We start from the raw sequence: 16,150 nt of genomic DNA, 5'->3' as shown, positions 1-16,150 counted from the left end.
ATTGCTAATTTAAATCCTTTAAATCATTTATCTACCTTGTTGTCAACTTCTTTAGGTAACACTATAATAATTTTTGTTTTGTGTTTTGTTTTGTATATAGTCATCCAATGCTGGAAAAAGCAAAGGCAACTGAAACATGAAACCTCTCTTATCGCTTCTGCTAAGGCTCATTTACAAAAACAAAAGGAGGGAGATGTAGAGAATCAGATGTAACTGCGTTACTATTACTGTTCTTGATGGAGTCTGCCTGCAAACGGGATATTCTGTCAAGGTATAGATAAGTAACAGCGGACATGCTTGAAAACAAGGTGTCTGCTGTCCTTGGGAGGACTTGCCTGCAAACAGAATGTTTTGCCAAGTGGGCTAGGAGGGCGCTGAGAAAAATGTTATTATCTGTTCTTAACAAAGAGCAGAGCTCAACGTACTCCTAGCAGAGAATAGATTAGCCATGAGAAGCGGGTCACTTCTGATTAGAAAGTAAAACTTCTGCATGCTATGTTTAATTAGCTGAAAGACCTGATTTATTGATGTTGGAAGGCTGCCTTCTTTGTTCACAATACTATAAAAATATTGCTTGTACATAATAAAGGACTTTTTTTCTGCTGCTGCTTCACTTGCTCTGCTTCTTCTTTTTCTTTCTTTTCCCATGCTGACCTGCAAGTGAATTACTGCAACAGAATACTATGCAGAAATTGAATGAAAGGGATCTAAATGTTCTCCCAAAATACAGACAATGAAAAAAACTGCTTGTCCAGTGGGATCTTGTTTATACAATAGCAGGAAGAGCAGATTAAAAACTTGGTTCCAGCTGAGCATGGTGGCACATGCTTATAATCCCAGAGACCTGTGAGGCTAAAGCAGGAGGATTGTGATTTTGAGGCCAGCCTCATCAGCTAAGCAACTTAGTGCAATCCTGTCTCAAAATAAAAAAAAAAGTAAAAAGGACAATAGATATAACTCAGTGGTAAAGCATCCCTGGGTTTAGTAAAATTATTGAAAAAAAAGTAGATAAAAGGCTGGGTATGTTGGTGGATGCCTGTAATCCCAGTAGCTTCGGAGGCTAAGGGAGGAGCATCAAAATTTCAAAGCCAGCCTCAGTAATTTAGCAAAGCCCTATGCAATTCTGCAAGACTCTGTGTCTAAATAAAATATTAAAAAGGCTGGGGCTGTGGATCAGTTGTTAAGTACCCCTGGATTCAATTCCTGGTACCCACTCCCCCAAAAGTTAATAAAATACCTTTTAAATTATTTTAAAAGGTCCTCCAAAACATATCCAGCATACCATTTAGGTAAAAGGAAGCTCTATTTTGCTTCTGTGTGTGATGTGAATTTCTGCCTATGGGAGTGTCTGAGAAATACCATCTCAATTCTCAATCATTTCACTGTATGAGAAAGTATTCATGAGGAATTGACATATTTTAAATACTTACCTTGGAAAAATTAAGTGAAAGAGTGTGGAAATAAGAAAGTAAAAATCTGATTCAATTAAAATATCACCTGAAATATACCATCTATATCTTTTGTAATTTATACACACAGTTTTTTCAAATATCACATGAGAATATGTTTATTTTGCAAGTGGTTCTAATTCTTTTGCCACAATTTCCCCATGTTTTTACACTACCACATGTTTTTTTCTAGACTTAAAATATTCAATAGAATTTTTCATAAGTTAAAAAGGAAAAAAAACATTCTTTCTGCTGAAAATATCACATTTAACTTAAAAATCATGAACCTTTTAAATATCAGTAATTGAAGCTGCTGCGAAGGGGGGTCACATTTATCTGAAGGTCCCAAGATAGCCCTGAGATCTAAATAAGAAAATATCTCATAAACTGTAACAAAACTCTCACCTTAAAATAAAACACCCTGAAATGTATACAATTATATCCATATTCAATAGCTTTACAGTATCAAGTCTGGGTTTATAGAAATAATAAACAAAATAGCTTTATATTCAGAAAACAGGTTCTAAGACCCATTTATACCAAAATGACAAAATTTGAAACCCAGCACCCTGTGCAAATGTCTGTTCCATTCCTAACCCGTCACAAAGACACCGTTGCTTAAAAACACAGATCCTGGGACATCCAGTAAACACCATCTGTCATCTGAGCAAAGAAAATCCCAGTAAAATTAGCTCTAACACTTTATTTGAATGAAGAATCTGATTCAAACCAAGAGTCTGAATCCATCGAAGGTTCCTGGGATTGCTGGGTACCATTCCTGGGAGTGTGGTATCATGCACTTAGTTCCCATTGAGTGTAACCATAGTTAAGTGGTTCCAAACCAGGTTCTAGAACTCGTAATGGATGGTCAGGTGCCTTGATCAAGGCAGAGAGATCTCACAGTCCCGGCCTAAGTGGCTCTGTTCAAACTTCCTGTGTCATCTTTCAAAAAGAGATGCATTACCTCGACTCCCAGGGAGCCCTCAGGTTTATGATTCTTCTGACCTTGCGGGTCACCTAGACATTCCATGGGTGCCACTGTCACCTTTCCAGGAAATCTGGTCTCCCTTGAAGTCATCCGTGTGTACCTGGTGTGCATGCACGTGTGTGTTCCTGGTCACCTCTGCACACAGTCACCCTATTAAACACTGTGCTTGTTGGAACACAACAGGGGTGCACTTTGCACAGAATTCTTATTGCAGGCAGAGTGAGGAAACTCAGTGTGAGAACTGGCATTCAATGTCCTTGAAAATCAGTCAAATCAATGCAGGTAGTTGTTTTGTTTTGTTTTCTCCCGTTTCTTTATATTAAAAAAAATTAGAGGCATTTTTTAGCCACTTATTTAAAATTTTAATGAAGAAATGTGAACCCAAGGGCACAGAAATGACTCACTGACTCAATAGTTATTATATAGGTGCATAAAACAAGCTCTAAATGCGTCCAGAGGTGGGAACTTGAAAAATCAGCATTTTGGAAAGAACTAGGTTTGTTCTAAGTTCTTTGTGGCTAATGTCATCCACTGTGAAATTTCCACGTGCCTCAATAACCGTGACTGGCTTGTTGTAAGTATTTATTGTGATTGATACTTTCTGTTTCCTATGAATCTTAATAAGAACAGGATCAATGTTCCATCCTTTCTTTCCCTAGAAGACGGAGGCCCTCCAGGTGACCACCTGGTTCAAAGTGGGGGGCTTGTGTGCTTCTGGTGGGCAGCAAACCAATAACGAGGCAGCAGGGTTCAGAATTCAAACAGCTACCTGCTGTGAAAGACCAGGATCCTGAAGAAATTTGTGGAAGATAGGTGACTTCCCAAGTACTGTAAAGAAAAAGTAATTCATCACATAAAAGACCAACTGTGCTGGGAGCGCACAGTACTGCCTGACCACTCTGACACTAGTGGGAAGCAAGTGTAGTGTTAAAGGAGGAGCCAGCACAACCCTGTAGTAGACCCAGAGACTTGCATCAGGGTGTAACTCACTCCCCAGGGCAAATTTATGTCAAGGCAAATTGTACAAAAAGGGTCTTCTGGTTCATGTGGATAGGGTGAGCATGCAGGGCACTTCCTACCCTCTCTTTGCTTTGGGCTCACTCCCTCAGTCTTCAAGAGTCAATTCTTCATGGAACTTGGGAGTCCTGTGGCTTCCCAACTGTCTGAGATGGCAGCCTTTCCCACTTGGGGCTGCGATCTGGCCCCCTCCTTGGGCCTCTGTCTCACCCACAGCAGCCTCTACTCCAAACGTCTGGTTACTGCTGACATCTGGGAAGGAATGGACAGAGGCATCACAAATCCCATTTTCCAGCCCATGTCACAAACTCTCCTGAGCCACAAAATGAGCTGACATCTCAGGAGTTCCCAAAGTGGAGGTGGTGATGGTCTTGCAATTCTGAGGTATCTAGCTGCTGGGAAGCTGCTAGGATAGCCCAAGAGGCCGCACGATGATGTCATGATTCCCAGGATGTCCATGATGTGATGTGGGCACTTCTCTACAGCAAGCAGAGAGGAGCAGCTCTGACTCTCCCTGCTCCTTCTTGGTAGGCTGGTGCCGAGCCGCCTGCAGGACACTTAAGCACACAGCAAACGGGAACAACCGCATCAGCATCACTCTGCATCTGCAGCGTCAGTCCTGGTGTAGCCAGCTCTAGAGGTAGAAGCCATGAAGAGCCCATCTGCATTGTCAAGTAGCCACCTCTTCTCACACAGAAGCGACTTCACAGCCACTTTACAGCCAATTCCTCTGTGAGGGTCCCCCAATCTCCAGTAACCAAGGAAATCTCTGCCAAAGGGTAAGTTCCAGAATCCTCACTTAAAATCAGCAGCATTAACAAAGTTTTCAAAATATTTCTTCTGGCCAGTTTAATTATAATTTACTCAAGCTCTAAAACATATTAAAGTATACTTCAACGTTCTCCCAACTCTATTTATATATAAATCCCTGAGAAGATACATGTCAACTAGAAATTCATTATTTACAGTTAATAAACACACTGGGTGCAAGCAGAGGCCCCAAGCCTGCACCCTCTGTGCTGTCCATGTCAGGAGAGCAGACCAGGCCACCCTTCCTAAAAGTAGGAGGGGTTGGGTGCTAAGGCAGGACCCCAGTGCAGGAGCAGCGGTGCCTGTTGCTCACTCATCCTTGGGAACAAGAGGTCCTGCCATGACAATGCATCAGGGCCACCATAATGCTTCTCAGGAACCCCTATTCTGATTTTTTAGACCTCAGGATAGCTGGTGCCAAAGACGAGCAAGGAGTTTAACCAAACTGGGAGAAGAAAACAGGCCAAGAAAGAAAAGGAAGGGGGAACTAAAGAGAAGGTAAAGAGGATTTCAGGGAAAGAATGTGGAAGCTGGATAGGATACTGTGATGGGTCCTCACCCATCAGCACCTGATGATAAATGGAGGGTGGAGCCTCAGTAATGAGATGCAGCTGTTCAAAGCAGTAAAAACACACACAAATGACGCCAGCTGGACTGTCAGAGAGACCAGGGGTGGTTTCTCTCCGCCTCAGGGACCAAACGATCATATCTTCTCTGCGAATCCCATATTCAGAAAAGGTCACCCTAACAATGTTGCCTAAGAAGGGACTGGCTCACTGAGTCCCACAAGCCTCCTCAAGGTGACCCAGATTACTCACTCTCTAGGTGGAGCTAATTCCAAGCCCAGCTGCTGCCCCCACCTGCCTCTCCCCACTTGCCTCCCCCCACCCTTCTCACAGTGACACTATCAAGCCTGGGCAGAAGGGTCCCACTTGAGGATATCTGTTCTTGTGCTCCCACAGATCCCCAAATTGAGAGACTCCAAAGGCCACCTGCTGAGAAGCATCCAGACTTCTCTTCCTGACTTCCTGCACTGCCTGCCCAAGACTGGGCACAGTGTCCACTGGCTGTCATGTAGCCCACTCCAAAGAGGCCAAGAAAACAAGAGCAAAAGCCTCTTCCTTAGATAGAGGAAAGAGGGGAGATACATTGTCCTTGAAGGAGAACACTGTTAGAAAATATACTTCCACACAACCACAGTGACAATTGAGGGCACCTGGTTCAGAAGCCACCTGGACCCAACCTGAGGACATACCAGAGAAGAGCCTCCCCAGGCAGGGCAGTGATTTGATTCTGGAGAGAGGGACTGGTGAGAGTTTGCACCAGGCTGTGCATGGACACTTCCTGCACTTGAGTCCTTTGGGCTTCACAGACAAGTTCTTCTGTCTGGGGGTACACTTTAGCTCCCCTCCTGCCAGTCAGCTCTCCCACGCATCTGTCATTCTTACTTCATGAAACTCACCAGGTCATGGATGCTCCAATGGAACAGGGAATGTGGCTGGTTCACCTTCAAGTCTGCCAAAGAAACTGATGGGCTAGTAGACTTTCTAAACATATATATTTCAAAGTTTGCTGGCCTAGTAGACTTTCTAAATGCTTGTATCTCTAGAGCTGTCTTGTGGACACCAGCAGTATTGCTGGCCAAGCCCCATGCTGGTCAGGTGCGTCCTGTGCATCTGGTCAAGGCTGGAACAAACAGGATAGGAGGCCCCAGAACAGAAACTGAAGAAATCACTTATCACGCTGTTGACAGTCCACCCATCACTGGACAGTGACAATGGGTCGTGTGAGGTAGGGGGACGGGTGGGACCAGGAATGTGTACTTCTGATCAGGTAGCAGCAGAGACATGGCTTGGAGGGGTGCAGGGCTCCATACCATTCTCAGTGCATAGGTCCCACGGTGGTTAGCAAGCAGGATTACTTGGCAATGCAGTGGCAGGCAGATGCTGAATCAGCCAGAACAGACACTGACTAACACTGTCTGTTCCAATGATAATTTGACATTCTTACAAAGTTAGAGCCTTTTGTGGGAGCTCAGGATGGGTGTTCAGGAAGAGCAACCCCCAAGTGAGAGGAGAAGCTGCAGTTCTCAACACAAGCTGCAGTGTACTCTCCTGGGAACACAAACACTGGGGTTCTTCTCCCCCAGAACAACACAGTGCCAGCCTCTGCAGTAGGGGAAAAGGCAGAAAATGTTGACAAACTGCCTGGTGGTCCTCAGGGCACCCAGTATTGAAAGTCACAGATTAGAGGCCATTTGGCACTGCCTGGCTGGGCACTCAGCTGATGAGGGAGGAGCTTGTGGCAAGCTAGGTGAAGCTGTGGATTCTACAGACATGGCACGGAGATGCCACAATGCCAGGGACCCAGAGAAGACAACCTCCAAAGATAACTGAGGTCAAGAAGATGTTGTCAAATCCAACTTCCAAGTCACAGGGGTGATCCACAACCAACTAATATGCGTAGTTCTAAACGTGGGTCTAGGATTCTGTGGCATTCATCTTGATGTCTTTCTGGGATTAAGGAGAAACATGCTAAAATCTGATTCTGAAACACAGTGTTTTTATCTCACTAGTCTCTCCAACAGCCTGGGCGCAATCTTGCGATCTGATAAAGGGGGAAGGGCTAGTGTGAAATCCCTGATTGCTCAACACTAAGAAGGTGCTGATGGGAAGCCGCAAGGAGAACCCAGAGCCACAATTGCCTGCACCATGAGACAGATAAGTTCGTGTCAGCATGTATCCAGGGTTATAGTAAGGAGCTTCCAAACACTCTATGATAGTTTTTGAATTCATAGTTCCCAGTATTTCAAATAAATATTTAAATAAAGTGCATGTGTAACAGATATTCTAAGATACAGTAAGAATTTCTCAGATTTTGGAGATAAAAGCATAAACAGAAAACTCCCCTGAGAGCTCAGGGCCCAGGCAAATCACATCTGCATCCTGCAAAAGTCCCCACATCCTGGACATCTTATACAATTGGCATGAGGATGAACTAAAGATCAGGGACAATCATCAAAGGAGAAATAGAAGTAAACTCCACTTGAGCCTGAATGAGAGGGATGCCCTGAAAATGCGAAATACTCCTAGAAATTTGCCTCAAACAAGCTTGTTAAAACTCAGTTCTAGCCTCCTGTTCCCATAAATCACCCTCCTGCCCCCTTCAGCAGTTCCATCCCTCTGGGATCCTATCTTTCCTGAATTTTTACATTTTAAGGATATACAGATTTGACTTATCTAAGAGCATGGAAGACTTAATTTTGTATTTCCAGTAATCATTTGTTGAGCTCACCCCACTTATTAAAAGCTAAATTTTCTCTTATATCCAATAAAAGATTTCCTATGCAGATTATCCAAAGCTCCAATTTAAAATGAGTCTAGCAAGAAATGCAGTTAATGCATTGTTTCCTAATAATTCGACAATGATTTTCATTATTATTACTGTATGAACAAGAGAGTTTTAAAATAAGACACTGAAATTTGAACTATTTCATTTGATAATTTTGCTGTAAAAGTCAATGCCTCCATCAAATAAAAATAAATATTCAGCATCAATTAATCAAATAGGAAAATCTACACCAAAGCACACCCACAATGAGATGGAAAGGCAAAAGCCAGAGCCAATGGCAAAAAGGAGAATCCCGTGAACTGTGTGAACTCATACAGCTCTCACAAATATTTATTGCTAGATACAGTAATTTAAACCAGGTGTCTTCAGACTCATATATTGAAACTGCCTTAAATACAAACATCCCCATCACCTGTAAAATTCTGCAGATTGGTAAATAATGATTAAAAGTACAAAATTATGCAATAGAACCCCGCCCTTTGATAAATTGGTTTTTAAAAATTCTTAATTGAGGTTCTCTAAAGGGAAACATTAGGTGTATTGCCCGCTAGGTGTATTGATTGCTAGGGGAAGGAGGGTTAGGGAAATCAATACGCGCTGTTCCCAGCTCCCTCTTAGGAACACTTGACCACTTCCTGGGATCCCAGAAGGCGGCTGTGAGCGCGGTATGAGCGCACTGCAGGAGCCTGGAGCGCACCTCTGAGGACCCAGCCAGGGGGCAGCCTCCCCTGTGCCTCTCCACCTCCTCCATGGTCATGCCCCCACCCCCCTCCTCCCCGCTGGGGCTCTGCCCCACCCCCCACCCCCACCCCCGCCCCCGCCCCCACCCCCGCCCTGCAGCGATAGCTCAACACAGGCCCTCCACCCATAGACCCCTTCACAGTCCTTTTCCTCCAGCGTGGTGCTTTTCCTTCTGCGCTTCCTACTGGCACTTCCTCTGGGCCTCTTCTGCCTACTTTTCTTCCTTGGCCTCCTTGTACTGCCACTTGGGGATCTGCAGGTGGGTGCTGTCCTTAGCTCTGCCCTTGCGGCCTATGTGCTCTGGCTGGAAGGTGGGCGCAGGCGCCTTGCTGATGCGGAACCTGGGGACCACCATACCAGGTTGCACACTGCTCAGGCACAGGAGCTGCAGGGGCAGGAGGCTCTGCTTCTGCCTGGCAGAGGCTGAACCCTGGGCCCCTGGCAGGTAGGGAAATGGGGGACTGAGTCTCAGAGCCTCCTCTCCGGAGCCCCCTACCTCAGAAGTCTGAAATTGCTGTTCAGCGCCTTCTGCCTTGTCCCTCTCTTGGGCAAGGGTGTCCTAGTCCCCCTTAGATGCCAGGATTTCCTGCACTGCCAGCCGCCTGTTTCCAACACTGGGAGGGTCCTCAGGACACACAGTTCGGCAGATGATGGCCCCAGCAGGACTATAAAGGCTTGTGGTCATCCTGACTATATGGTCAAGGACACCCCCCATCCTCCAGGCCCTGGCCTGAGCCCGAGGTCAGAGCAGACTGCACGAATTCAGTGAGCCTCTGCAAGCAGTTTTTGGAGGATGCAGGCTTCAGAACTGCCTCCGGGCTCAGCGGCAGCTCTGGCCTGTAGTTCTCCCCAAACTGTTCAGGGCAGGGTCGCTCCAGCAGCCTCTGCATGAGTTGGACTACCTCCACCCTGCCTGTGTAAGCAGCCCACTCCTGGGGTGACATCCCACGTCGGCATTCTCCAGCGTGTACATCTGCCCCTGAAAAACAAGAAGCACAAATGGATGGCTGCAACAGCAACTCAAAGAATGGAACAAAGGTTAACTTTCCAAAACCTAATAACAAGCTCTATCCTGGCCCACTGCCACCTGCATGTGACAGTCACCTACTGCATTTACCACTGCAACAAGAAAAGGTTTCTCATGCATCATTTGATGTTTTTGTCTTTTCTAAATAAAAATTTGTCTAAATCATTATTTTTTTTTTTTTAAGAAATAAGATTCCAGCGGAGCACAGTGGCTCACTCCTGTAATCTCAGCAGCCCGAGAGGTTGAGGCAGGAGGATTGATTGCAAGTTCAAAGCCAGCTTCAGCAATAGCAAGGCACTAAGCAAGTCAGTGAGCCCCTGTCTCTAAATAAAATACACAATAGGGCTGGGGATGTGGCTCAGTGGTTGATATGCCTCTGAGTTCAATCCCTGGTACCCAAAAGAAAGAAAGAAGATTCCATAGCTCTCTGCCAATGGAGACATGACTAGACAACAAAAATGTATTGAGATCACTTGATGATGCAGCTTTAGTGCTCTAATTGCTAACGGTAACAGTCACTTGCAAGGCACTCGGAACCATCTCTTCTGTCCTATCACTTGGAGGGTTGGTCCTCTTGTGGGAAATGGTGGTCCTTCACCTCTTCCACTGGGTAGTTAACTGGCTGGGGGACTGCAGCCCATATTCATATAGACCAGACAGTGGGCTATTCCAAAACAGAGGCCATATCTTATGCATTTTTATTCTGCAACACATCTAATCCTGGCAGGTGGGTGGCATGCCTATAACAAAAATTCATTACAGAATGAATGATGGTCACAGTGGCTGAGGGCTTGCCTGGGCTGCAAAGCTGGCAAGCTCCATGGAGTAGAGAGCTCCAGGGAGCACCTTGAGTCCTCTGCACTCAGCTCTGTGTGTTAACAACCACCCAGAAGGGCAGGTGTGATGGTCAGTATTCTGTGTCAGTTTGGCTACACTAGAACATCCAGAGCTTTAATCAAACACTAATCTAGGTGTAGCCTGAAGGGATCTTGTAGCTTTGGCTAACACCTTCTAATCAGTTAACTTTAAGTCAAGGAGATCAACCCCAAAGAAGTGGCTAGGCTTCATCCAATCATTGACTGCCTTAAGAGCAAAGACTCAAATTTCCTAGAGAAGAAAAAGTTCTTGTTGCATTCATATATGAATATGCAACAGCAAATCCCATCATTATATATAATTATAATACACCATACTACAGTGATGCAGCCACATCAATGTTTATAGCAGCTCAATTCACAATAGCTTTTCGGTGGAACCAACCTAGATCCCCATCAGTAGATGGATGGATAAAGAGACTGGTATGTATACACAATGGACTATTTCTCAGCATTAAAAAGAATAAAATTATGGCATTTGCACATAAATGGATAGAGCTGGAGAATATCATGCTATATAAAGTAAGCCAGTCCCATAAAACCAAAGGCAGAACATATTCTCAGATTAGTGGGTGCTGATCTAAGTAGAATAAATAAAACATAAAAAAATTATAATGCAACAACAAAAAAACATGGAATAAAAGGAAAAGTTCTGCCTCTAGACTTCAGTATTAACTTCTACCTGTGGGCCTAGCCTACAAATTTTAGACTTCCCAACCCCCACAACTTCATGAGCCAATTCCTTAAAACAAATCTCTTAATTTATGCACCCTATCAGTTCTGATTGTCTAGAAAATCTTTAATAATGTATCCCCAATGTCTACCTGAATGTCTGTCCATTCTACCCACTAACCCCCCCACACATACAAACATTCCAACATTAAACTCCAAATCATCCTGGTGAAATATGCATAAATTTCAACTTGGCAATGCAGAAATTATTACAAAGTTGCTGTTAATCTTGGTCCAAACTCAGCCCCACATACAGTTTGAAATCATTCAGTATTTCAAGTCCCATTAGTCATATCTCTACTGGCAAAGCAATGTGAAAAACTATGGAAATTATCTAGTCTGTGAGCTCCCTGGAGACAGGCCTGGCAGAGGCAGCTTCATTTATATCCCACACAGACCCAGGTGTTGACATGCTGTGGCTGATCAATATGGGCTGAGCTGAGAGAGGTGGGGGAGCACTCCCACTTCCCTGCCCTGCCAGCTCACAGTGGCCTCATAGCCAGGCAGACCTGGCTCACTTGAGCTCACCTGCTAATAGTCTTAATACTGTGACACATTAAAGAATAGCTATCTTACAAGAGTGGTAATTATTTGGAACCAGAAATCAGGAGAACTCATTAGTTAGAGTACAATTTATAAACTGCCTAAAATGAAAAGGGGGCAGTAAAAATGTCATTGTAGAAAATAGATGACACATTAAACCTTAATTAATTGCATGTCACTTAAAAAAGGATCAAACTGCAAAATTAAAATCTTAATGAACACTGCATGAAAGAGACATTTTTCAAATGCTAATGGAAAACAAAAGAAATAGCTGTCCAAAGGGCAGCATTCTTCTTCCTGTTGTACCCACCTTTTCATTTTTATATCAGCCATATATATGACAATTGTGTGTCTTAAAAATTTATAAGCAATGATAATTTTTCTAACAGTGAGTATTAGGATAGGTAACATTCAATTAAATTACATAAAATATTTAATTTAGTACTCTAAAAAATTTCAAACCCAGTAGAGTTATTGGAAATAATCTTTTAATGTCAAAATTAAAATAAAAATTTGACTATAACTAAATGATAAAAATTAAAATCATTATTTTTCCATGAATATCAATCATATAGTTAGTTAATCTATCTGATACTGAAAAGTTGCAAATGTCTATGAAACCACCTGTTGTAAACAATCACATAAGGAAGGTCACAACTGACAATCCACAGTATTTATAATTTAGGTTATTTACTACAATTCAAGCATTCTAAAAAAATAAAATTGGGGGAGGGAGAAAGATGGCCTTGTTTTGTAATAAATTATAAACTACCATAGGAGTCGGTAATGCAATGAGGTTTTGAAACAAGCACTAAGAAGAAAGGTGTTCAGAGACTTCTAGCTAATTTTATATCTTCTTATTTCACCCATGCTTTCAATCACACAATACTATTTCATCTTAGCAAATTAAATAAACAAGATTTTAAAAAACATGATATAGAAAAATTTTTAAAAAGTTGAAGTACTATTAGTAAGCTTTACTCATCAAAAAGATGAAAACTTTAGGGACTCAGGCAGAAGTGGTTATCCCTTACTAAGAAGGTGAAAATAAGATGGATATCTATTCATGTGAATGAATTTTTAAAGAAAAAAAAGAGGATGAGAAGAGTTAGATGCTGGAAACAACTGGAATAAACATACAGACCAGCAACAAAATCATCGATTTTCCAAGATTTTTGCATAGTACCGAGCTTTTGCTTTGAAGTTAAAAAAGAAGTTTATTTCCTATGTGAATATGAGTAATGGAAATATAAAAATACTACACAGAGAAACAACTTCAGAGTTCAAAGATAATAGTCATAAATTTGATGTTTTATTTCACAATAATGTTTAGGAACCATTGGAGAAAATGTGACTGTTCAAATTGAGATATGAACACCATGAAAGAAGATACATGGCGGAAAAGGAAATCCAGGTGAGCTCAGGAATAGAAGAGATGCTGAGCAGAAAAAAAAAGAGGAAAAAGATGGGGATATAGCTCAGTTGGTAGACTGCTTGCCTCCCATGGACAAGCCCCTTGGTTTGATCCCTAGGTCATACCCCCCCGCCAAAAAAAAGAGGAAGACAGAATACATTCATCACTAAATAATAAAAACATAATGGAGTGCTATGATATTAATTAAGCATTTTAAATTACCCCTTTCCTGCTCTTACATGTTCATTTTTTTAATATTTTGGATTGAACCCAGGGGCACTTAACTACTAATCCACATCCCCAGCTATTTTTTAGAATTTTATTTAGAGACAGATCTCAATGCATTGCTTAGGGCCTCAGTAAGATGTTCAGTATTCCTATATCAGTCCCCCCAACCTGCTAGAATTACAGGTGTGTGCTACAATGCCCATCAAATTAAACCCTAAATAAACTATTATAATGTTAATGGAAGAGGGTGATATCCCCCTTGTTGTAGTTTGGTATCAATGTGCCAATATGTTAACCAATTGGTCACGGATTTCTTTTACATGATTTAAAAAAAATATTGTAGTTGTTAGTGGACCTTTGTTATTTAAATTATTTATATGTGGTGCTGAGAACCAAACCCAGTGCCTCCCACATTAGGCAAGCACTCTAACTCTGGGACACAAACTCAGTCCCATCTTTTATGTTCTTTTATTAGTGTATATTTCTAATTTTTTCTGCAACACTCATGGATCCTTGTGTCTTTTTACACAAAATCATCAATATAAGAAATCCCAATCAGTGTATATATATTTAAAAATCCAGTTTATATTTTATAAATTGAAATTTATTATTTATTAAAAATATTTAACATTATCTATTTGTGCCCAGACTACCAATAGGTACAGTATGATAAAGTATTTTCATTAAGAAATATTTACTATAGGTGCTTATATGAGGAAGAATACAACAACCATCATTTTGATTTTTTTCAAGAGAAAGTTTTGTGTAACCTTTATCAAGTCTGAATAGAAATTTAGGAAAAGTGCTATAAAGTGTTTTGTTGTTTTACTAAAAACAACAATTCTTTCCAAGCTAACGTACTGTAATAATGTCAAATTCATATAGTGTATATTCAAATACAAAAACTAATTAATATTGGGACCACTATGTTCTAAATCTATTACTATAAAATGAATATACAGAATTAATGTTATTTACCACTACATTACTGTTACTGCATATATTAATTATGTAACTATATTAAAGATTTTGTTTGTAATAGGATTTCAAATTTATACTACTTCAGTAATTATGTGCTTCCAAATTATCATAAAAGATACTTACTATATTTATGACAAAGTATAGACAGAGTCAAGAAATTGTAAATTTAAATTATAAAGAACAATAATTGTGTGACTGGCTCATCAAAGACAAAAAGATATTGAATGATATAATATAAAGAACCTTTTACCTTGATTCAAAAAATCTAGGAAGCTGAATTCCTGCCTCAGCCAAGAAATAGCTGTATGGCCAAATAGACTGTTTTCTCTGTGTAGAAAGTTTACTAAAAATTAAATCATTGGACTAGATAAATCATCATTTCTTCACCTCTTTCACAATAAACTATTACAAAAGTAAGATCCTTTCACTTTCACTGGACAGCATAGAGATAAAAAATAAAAAGAACTGGAGATCAGAATTACTTATGGGTGGTCTTTAAAGAGATACATTTTAGAAAATACTGACTATATATGGACACATAAATACCTATGTATTTACTATATTTAATCATATTCCAAACAGCTTTAAACTGTATGTATGAAAAGAATTTTTATATGCTGTTACCTCCTAATTATTAATAAACTAAGAATATTGTAACTGGTATTTAATATTCTATATCTGAGCATCAATTTTGGTGACTCTGCAGTATTCCACTTTAAAAATGTAAATCCCTAAGTTTAATAATAATCTGGTACCTTTAAAACTGTTCTGCAATAAACATACCTACAAATATACTTTAATAAACCCTCATTATTAATTCTTCAGGGCAAATTCCTATGGTATTATACACAATTATAAAACACTTTTTATGTGATAAAAACTGCCCCCAAGGGGCTGGGGTTGTAACTCAGTTGTAGAGTGCTTGCCTAGCATATGTGTGTCACTGAGTTTGATTATCAGCTCTCTCTCTCTCTCTCTCTCTCTCTCTCTCTCTCTCTATATATATATATATATATATATATATATATATATATATATATCTCCCCTAAGTACACTTCATCAACAAAGTAAAATGACACATAACCCACATCTTTAGAGACAATAGAATATCAATGCATTAGTAATTCCTCCTTTCCCTCCTGATACAAAAAGTTTACCTTCATATTGAGTTCCCTTAATGGTTTTGCTCTAGAGAAAATTCCATATGGGATTTTATTGATTTAATTATATTCCATGTTGAGGGAACAGATGGTGAAAAACTGAGGTGGACCACCCACTGGATATGACTGGAAGTAATTTCTAACCAAGTTCAAACTGTTCAGTTTCACAAGACTGCATAAAAGGCTCTGTTAAAAAAAAACAAGCATAAATCTAAATTAGAACTAAAAAAAAAAAACTTCATTTGAATAGAACAGCAAATTCCAAACACAAATACCTCAAGGCCTTGCAAGTAAAGATCTACAGAAATAGGTTAGGCTGATTCTGTGATACTTCCTCCAGATAATCAATACTCAATTCCAGGAAGCTATTGACTTGCCTCGTGGAAGACAGTGCACTCAGATTTTTCAGATTTCACAAGAAAACAGGAATTTTTTCCCTTTTTTTGAATTGTTTGGCTTTAGTTTATTTAAATCACTGTATAACATAAATTACAAATTGGTGACTGAGAAGGATCTCAAGGTGACTAGTTTGAGAGTGCTATGCCACTTACTGTAACAAATCCTATATAGGTTTTAGTTATATAACTATCTAAATTAGTATTAAGATTAAGCTGGCGTTGTAGCTCAGTAGTAGAATACTTGCCTTGCACAAGTGAAACCCTGAATTTGATCCTCAGCAGCATGTAAAAATAAATAAATAAAAATAAATAGTAAAAAAATTAACATAACTCCCTGTCACAGTATAAATCATTATTTAATAATTTAGTGGTTATTTAGGAATACTAAATTCAGAAGCTGATTATACTTCTTGATATAGTATAACACATTCCTTTTA

The 16,150-nt window shown here is 40.6% G+C and overlaps 2 pseudogenes; both read right to left on the bottom strand.

The window, feature by feature from the left end:
• The window catches only part of LOC144371246 (uncharacterized), a 213,824-nt pseudogene that overhangs the window by 178,296 nt on the left and 19,378 nt on the right, over positions 1 to 16,150 (bottom strand).
• LOC144371396 (ankyrin repeat domain-containing protein 33B-like) lies at positions 3,542 to 12,713 on the bottom strand (annotated as a pseudogene).

The sequence above is a fragment of the Ictidomys tridecemlineatus genome, chromosome 16 (assembly GCF_052094955.1).
Source record: "Ictidomys tridecemlineatus isolate mIctTri1 chromosome 16, mIctTri1.hap1, whole genome shotgun sequence".
NCBI lineage: Eukaryota > Metazoa > Chordata > Mammalia > Rodentia > Sciuridae > Ictidomys > Ictidomys tridecemlineatus.
Note: the sequence above shows the minus strand (reverse complement) of the source record. Positions and strands in the feature narration are given on the sequence as shown.